At 36.6% G+C, this 8,315-nt stretch overlaps 1 protein-coding gene across 8 annotated transcripts in view; it reads right to left on the bottom strand.

Moving 5' to 3' along the window:
* Positions 1-8,315, bottom strand: part of DNM1L (dynamin 1 like) — a 47,527-nt gene that overhangs the window by 38,236 nt on the left and 976 nt on the right. The window lies entirely within an intron of this gene.

Below are 8,315 nucleotides of genomic sequence, written 5' to 3'. Positions count from 1 at the left end.
GAAGAGTGCAATGATGGTGCCAACTTGGGCCAGTGAAGCAACGTCCTCCACAACTAGACTGAAGACCAAAAAACGACAGCAACTTGTCTGTTCCCTTACCCCAATTCCCCAATAAAAATCTTAAAAAAAAAAATCTTTAAGACAAATGAAAATGGAGTACAACATACCAAAGCTTCTGGGGTGCTGCAAAAGCAGTCCTACCAGAAAAGTTCATAGAAATAAATGCCCATATTAAGAAATAATAAAGACCTCAAATAAACAAACTTTAGACCTCAGGTAACTAGAAAAATAGTAACAAATTAAGTCCAAAGTTAGTGATAAAGAAAATATCAAAGATCAGAGCGAATATAAATTAAATAGAGACTAAAAAGACTACTAGAAAGAATATCATTAAAACTAAGACCTGTTTTTGTTTTTTGTTTTTAAGATTAAATAGACAAAAGTTTGGCTACACCCACCAAGAAAAAAAGGGAGGACTCAATAAATAAAATCACAAATGAAAGAAGAAACATTACAACTGATACCACAGAAATACAAGAGATCATATGAGACTACTCTAAAAATTATACACCAACAAATTGGACAACCTAGAAGAAATTGGATATATGAGGTCTGACAATTAAATTTGTGAACTCATCCTAGAAAAAGTGCTACATACCTCACTGCTGAATATCACTAGTCACCTTCAAAGTACTCCCCTTGGGAAGCTATGCACTGACACCAGAGCCTAGTCCACCCTTCAAAGCAATTTTGAAACTCTTTCTGGAATGGCCATCAGAGTTGTCGTCGTATTACTCTTGATGTCCTGAATATCATCAAAACGTCTTCCTTTCAATATTTCCTTTATCTTCAGTTAAAGAAAGAAGCCATTGGGGCCAAATCAAGTGAGTAGGGAGGGTGTTCCAATACAGTTATTTGGCTAAAAACTCCCTCACAGACAGTGCTGTGTGACTGGTGCATTGTCATGATGCAAGAGCCATGAACTGTTGGCAAAAAGTTCAGGACATCTAACTTTTTCATGCATCCTTTTTCAGCACTTCCAAATAGTAAACTTGGTTAACTGTGCAGTTCATACAAATTCATAATGAATAATCCCTCTGATATCAAAAAAGTTTAGCAACATCATCGCAACAAGTTCACAAACTTAATTGTAAGACTTTGCATTCCTAGAAACATACAACCTACCAAGTCTGAATCATGAAGAAACAGAAAATTTGAACAGACCTACTAACAAGGAGATTGAATCAGTAATGAAGAACCTCCAAATGAACAAAAGTCCAGGAACAGGTACCTTCACTGGGAATTCTACCAAATATTAAAGAAGAGTTAATACTAAACTTTCTCTAACTCTTCCAAAAAATAGAAGAAAACACTTCCAAATTCATTTTACAAGGCCAACAGTACCCTGACAAGAAAACCAGACAAGGACACTACAAGTAGCCAATATTCCTGATGAACATAGATATAAAATCCTCAACAACATATTAGAAAGCCAAACTCAACAATACATTAAAAGAATTATACACCATGATCAATGGGACTAATTTCAGCAATGCAGAGATGTTATTTCAACATCCACAAATTAATTAATGTGATACACCACTTTAACAAAATGAAGGATAAAAACTATATGACCATCTCAAAAGATACAGAAAAAGCACTTGACAAAATTCAACATCCATTCGTGATAAAAGCTCTCAATAGAATAGGTTAAGGGATGTATATCAACATAATGAATGCCACATATGACAAGCCCACAGCTAACCTCATAAGCAACAATGAAAAGCTGAAAGCTTGTCTTCTGAAATCAGGAACAAGACAAGGACGTCCATCCTCATCAGTTTTATTCAGCATAACATTGGACATTTTAAGCAGAGCAATAAGACAAGAAAAAGAAATAAAAGGCATCCAAATCAGGAAGGAAAAAGTAAAACTGTCACTATTTGCAGATAACATGATATTATACATAGACAACCCTAATCACTCTACCAAAAAATGGTTAGAACTAATCAACAAATTCAGTCAAGTTCCAGGATACAAAACCAATACACAAAAGTTAGTTGCGTTTCTATACACTAATAACAAACTATCAGAAAGAGAAATTAAGAAAAAAAATCCCATTTACAATTGCATCAAAAAGAATAGAATACGTAGGAATAAATTCAATCAAGGAGGTGAAACACCTGTACACTGAAAATTATAAGACACCAATGAAAGAAACTGAAGAAGACACAAATGGAAAGACATTTGTGACCCTAGATTAGAAGAATGTTGTTAAAATGTCCATACTACCCAAAACAAGCTACAGATGCAATGCCATTTCTATCAAAATTCCTCTACCTATTGGCAAAACTTAAATCATTCTGAAGTTTAAACCACTTCATAATTTATGGTGTTAAACTGTGGTTCTTGGATTGAATAATTACTGCACATATAACTCAATTAACATTCAACATTCAACTATACAGGATCTAAACTGGATAAAATGCTACAGACCTAAGAGTTCCTAGGGAAGAATGTTTTCTCAGTTAATAAAACTACTGGCCCAATGCTGTCTGGAACATATAAGAAAAGAGTGAGATACAGACATCTGATAAGGCCACGAACTTGAATAACAAAAGTAATAGCCATAAAAATTCCCAACTTTCCCATAAAAAGCAGAAAAGCATAAGGTAAGTAACATGAACCTACACAATGCCGAAGCTCAATTAACTCCATGTAGGATAAACACAAAGAGATCCACACTAATTATAATCAAACTGTTGAAAGATCAAGACAAATATTAAAAGCAATGAGAGGATTAGAGAAGCAATGCATGTACAAGGGATCCTCCTCAATAAGACTAGCAATAGATACAATAAATTTCTCATCATTATGGAAGCCAGAGGCAGTAGCATGACTTATTTAAAGTTGAAAGGAAAAAAAATTTAAAAACCTATCAACCAAGAATGCTTTACCTGATTTAATATTAAGATGGCAATATTCCCCAAAGCAATCTACAGACTCAACACAATCTCTATCAAAATCCCAATGGCCTTGTTTCCAGAAATGAAAATGCCAGTTCTAAAATTCATGCAGAATGGCAAGGGACTCCAAATAGCAAAAACAGTTTTGAAAAAAAAAAGAACAAAGATGAATGATTCACACTTTCTGATTCCAAACATACTACAAAGCTACAGCAATAAACACAGTGTGGTATTAGCATAAGGACAATATAGACCAATGGAAAAGAACTGAGAGTCCAGAAATAAACCCATACATCTATGATCAACTGATTTTCAACAATAGTGCCAAAGCCAGTCAATGGGCAAAGAACAGTCTCTTCAACTAATGGTGCTGGATCAACTGCAAAGGCACATGGAAAGAACGAAGTCGGACCGCTATCTTATATCAAGACAAAAATTTACTTAAAATGGATCTAAACCCTAAAAGTAAGAGCTGAAACTATAAAACTCTTAGAAGGAAACATCTAATAATAATAATAGTAATAATAAATCTTCATGGACTTAGATTTGGTGATGCCTTAGATAAGATACCAAAAGCACACAACAAAATCAAAATAGATAAACTGGACTATGTCAAAATTAAAAATGTAGATCAAAGGATACTATCAAGAAAGTGAAAAGACAACCTACAAAATAAGAGAAAATACGTGGAAATCATATGTTGGTAATGGTCTAGCATCCGGATTATAAAAATGACTCGAACAAGCACATAAAAGGATGTTCAGTATCATAGTCATTAGGGAAATGCAAATCAAAACCACAATGAGATACCATTTCACACCCTCATTAGGACAGCTACAATAAAAAATACAGACAAAAACAAGTGTTGACGAAGATAGAGCGAATTTGGAACCCTTGTACATTGCTGGCAGGAAGGTAAAATGGTACAGTGACTGTGGAAAACAGTTTGGTGGTTTCTCAAAAAGTTAAACATAGAATTACCATACAACTCAGCAATTCTACTTCTAGGTATAAATCCAAGAGAACTGAAAACATGTTCACACAAAAACTTGTAAACGAGGGCTGGCCAAGTGGCGCGTTGGTTAAGAGTTGACTTGGGACGCCAGCTCTGAGCAGCAGGGCCCTGGTTCGGATCCCATCTGAGGGCCAGTGATGCTGCGCCCTCTACAGCTAAGATGCTGAACAACAGCTCGACCTGGAGCTGGGCTGCCATGAGTCGCCGGCAACCACGTAGGCTGCAGTGGGGCTGGCCAGCAGCGGGTGTGAGCTTTCGTGAGCTGCCATCCAATGACCGGTGAGCGACTGCCTCACCCAGAAAAAGCGCAATGATCACAATACCAACATGGGCCAGTGAAGCGACGTCCTCCACAACTAGACTGAAGAACAAAAGGACAGCAACTTGTCTGTTCCCCTTCCCCCAATTCCCCAGTAAAATCTTAAAAAAAAAACCCAAAACTTGTAAACGAATGTTCATAGCAGCGTTATCATAACCAAAAAGTGGAAACAACCCAAATATCTACCAAGTAATTAATGGATAAACAAACTCTGACATATCTACACAACGCAGTGTTATTCAGCCATTTTAAAAAAGTAATGAAATACTAATATATACAACATGGGAAAACCTACAAAAACATCATGCTGAGCAAAAGAAGCCAGACACAAAAGGCCACATATTGTATGATTCCATTTATATGAAATGTCCAGAGTAGGTAAATCCAGAGATAGAAAGTAGATAGTGGAAAAAAAAGGAACATAGTAGATAGTGGTTGCCAGGGGCTGCAGTAGGGCAAAATGCAGGAGTGGCTGCTAATGGGTACATAGTTTCTTTCAGGGGTAATGAAATGTTCTGGAATTAGTGATGACGGTTGCTCAACTGTGTGACTATACATACTAAAATCACTGAATTGTAGGCTTTATAATGGTGAATTTTATATGAATTACATTTCATTTTTAATGTTAAATTTAAAAAACACTGGTTTGCAAATTGGTCATTTAAAATCCAAGATTCCGGGGCCGGCCGAGTGGCTCAGTTGGTTAAGAGCTCGCTCAAGAGTTTGAGCTCTGAGCAACAGCGGTTCGAGTCCAGCCCGAGCTGAGCAGCCGCTGAGCTGCCAATAGGTAAGCAGGATGGCTCAGCAAAAAAAAAAAAAAAAAAAAAAAAAAAAAATCCAAGATTCCTTTCCTTTTTTTGCATTTGTCTGAACTACTGAAGGTTGAATGCTGAAATCACTGAAGTAAAAGGCAAAGTGAAAAGTACGTTACTAGCAACACTGAGCCAGAGTCTCAGGTGCATGTTATCTGCATAGGGGTTCTTATCCTGGGTGGTGGTTTGGATTACATACCTAGAGGGCTCCCCCTTCCAATTCTCAATTTAAGAAATAGTGATTAAATTTCTCGAGTTGACTCACAAAAGTTATTTAAGTCTTATCTCCTCCTCCACCTGCAAAGTACACCATGGTCAAAAGTATCAACCTTCTCTCTCCCCATTTTCTGTTCTTTCCACACAGACGATCTCAGCTAGAGAAAGAGGAAAGCAGTTTATTTAGCTAAATCATAAAATCTGTGCCTGATCAATAGTTGTAGACATGATTCCCACTCCTCAACTCCTCCAACTGTCTAGGCCCCAAATGAGTATTGCGCAATTTAAGTTTAAAACATTTAGGGGTCAGGAAAGGTTGCCTAGGAGTTGATACTTTGGAGCAAGAATGCCACCTAGCTCAACATGCTACTAGATGGTGCCATGCCCTTAGACTCAGTTTCCCTTCCCTGCTTTTACCAGTTTCATGTATTTTAAAATCAAAGATTCACTAACATACTTTTCAAATTAGGATCTATGAACCATCTACATCAGAATCACCTATTGTGTGTGGGGCACTCCAGACTTGGAAAATCAAAATCTTTGGGGATGGAGTCCAGGAAACTTATTTTCAAAGTGATTCTTATATACACTATAGGTAATGTGTACGATAAAGACTATACCTTACCTGTATTATGAAGACATGATCACTGCCACTGAGTTTACCAGTTAGAAATAAGTACAGAACACTTATGTCTGTAACTCACTCACTGTACACTACTCAATAAATGAGTGTGAAGTGTGTGCTCTATGTATGTTACACAACATTAAATGGCATAGATGACAAAGTAGTGGTTTCCTTGTATTCAAACCAAGTAGAAGAGGTTTTTCCAACATATTGAGAAAAATACGGAAAAAAAGGTACTGTTTCTGTTATCTATTTCTTCTGTACCTGAATAATAAGAGTTGCATTTCAGCTAAAAAAGACCTAAATGGAGATAACTTTCATTAAAGCAAATCTAAAAACTGAGTAATTTTCCTTTTGGGTAATTTCAAACATCAACATGTAAATATAGCATGTAACTGTCACTACTAGGGTGGTTTTTGCTAGTACATGTTAATGGCTTTCACAATGGTGAGATCTACTTTTCTACCCTGCCCCACCCAATTGTGCCAACAGGTTTACTTACCGAAATAAACTATTCTGTGTAAAAAGTGTTTCTTAATTTTAAAACTATTTATGTTGACACACAATAGCACACACACAATATAGATTCTTTTACTGCTTCAAGCTTAAAACACATTGAGAATTTCTAAGAAATACAAGGTGTGATCAAAAACTACGATGAATGTTTAAATAAAAAATATTTATTATAGTAAAAGACATATTGCCATTAATCCCCCTCAAAATATTCCCCCTTGCTTCGAACACACTTATCCCATCATCCTTGCCACTTTCTGAAGCAGTTCTGGAAGTCCTCTTTCATGAGTGTCTTTAGTTGCGCTGTTGTGGCTGCCTTGATGTCCTGAACTGATTCAAAACGTTTACCTTTCCCGGTCATTTTGACTTGGGAAGAGCCAGAAGTCGCACGATACCAGATCCAGTGAAAAAGGTGGATGAGGACACACCATAATGTTTCTATGTGACAGAAACTGCCGTACCCAAAGCGATGTGTGACACGGAGACTTGCTGTTGTGATCAACAAATATGGTGACTGATGCTGCCCATCCAATAGAAAGGTAGGGATCTTTAAGATGGGCGAGTTGAAACTTAGTAACAGTGTGTGACAAGTTTCAACTTGTTCGGTGGTCAGTCAGGTGTGAACTACAGTTGAGAGAAGGTTTCGTTTTTTAAAATGTGCCGAAAATCATCCTCCATCATGACAATGCTCCGTGTCACACAACGCTTCGGGTATGGCAATTTCTATTAAAAAAACCCAAAAACCTTAAGGCGTGTCCTTATCCACCTTATTCACATGATCTGGCACCATGCGACTTCTGGCTCTTCCCCAAAGTCAAAATGATTCAGGACATGGAGGCAGCCACAATATTGCAACTAAAGACACCCATGAAATCATGAGGACTTCCAGAACTGCTTCAGAAAGTGGCAAGAACGATGGAATGGATAAGTCTGTTCGAAGCGAGGGGGAGTATTTTGAGGGGCATTAATAGTAATGTGTCTTTTACTGTAATAATTTTTTTTAATTTAAACATTCACCATATTTTATGATCACACCTCATATATGGAAAGTTTCCAGTCTACTGCTACAAAACACTTCGAAAATACTACCAAAAAAGATTTAATTTCTATTATCTCCTCTAGTTCTATTTACAAAACAGGTTTTGATGATAAACGTCTCAGTGTTTTAAAGTATTATCTTGTTTCAGTGAACAATATTTACTCAAACTATTTATGGAGCACCTACTACATACCACAGACTGTTCCAGGGGCTAGGAATAGGAACACAGAAATGAACAAAATATTCTCAATAAAAATACTGCTCATACTTTGTTATACGTTGATGATTGTGAGTTGTCAATCATTACAAATATAAGAGTTACAAATACTACAATATGTGTCGGCAGGACTGAACAGAAGTATACAGATCTTATAGCAGACCAAGGAAATTTGTTTCTGAAATAATTTCTATTGCTTTAACTGTTTAAAAGCACACACAGTACAGGATGTCTATGGTTTCCAAGGTTTCCAGTGTTTGAAAATAACATGTAGCATTTTGAAAATTAAGTTCCCTGTCGTAACACTTATACTCTGCACTTTAATTTTGTAGCAAGATGTAGCGATGCACCTCATGGAAAATGACCGGGAAACCTTCCCCTTCTCAATAGAAATGATCTTTAAGAAATGAAAGCACTTAAAATCAATACGCTAAGTAATCTCTAGCATCTCTGAACTCTGATAAAAGTCTATGATTCCTCTTCAACCACGAAAAGCAGCAGGCAGAGAAAATGGAACTTATGCTTCTCTATCACTCTAGAAACATTATTTCTTCAACATTTCTACATACAAGAAATTATAATATCTGTAAAGA

Source organism: Hipposideros armiger, unplaced genomic scaffold, assembly GCF_001890085.2.
Source record: "Hipposideros armiger isolate ML-2016 unplaced genomic scaffold, ASM189008v1 scaffold_638, whole genome shotgun sequence".
Classification (NCBI taxonomy): domain Eukaryota; kingdom Metazoa; phylum Chordata; class Mammalia; order Chiroptera; family Hipposideridae; genus Hipposideros; species Hipposideros armiger.
Note: the sequence above shows the minus strand (reverse complement) of the source record. Positions and strands in the feature narration are given on the sequence as shown.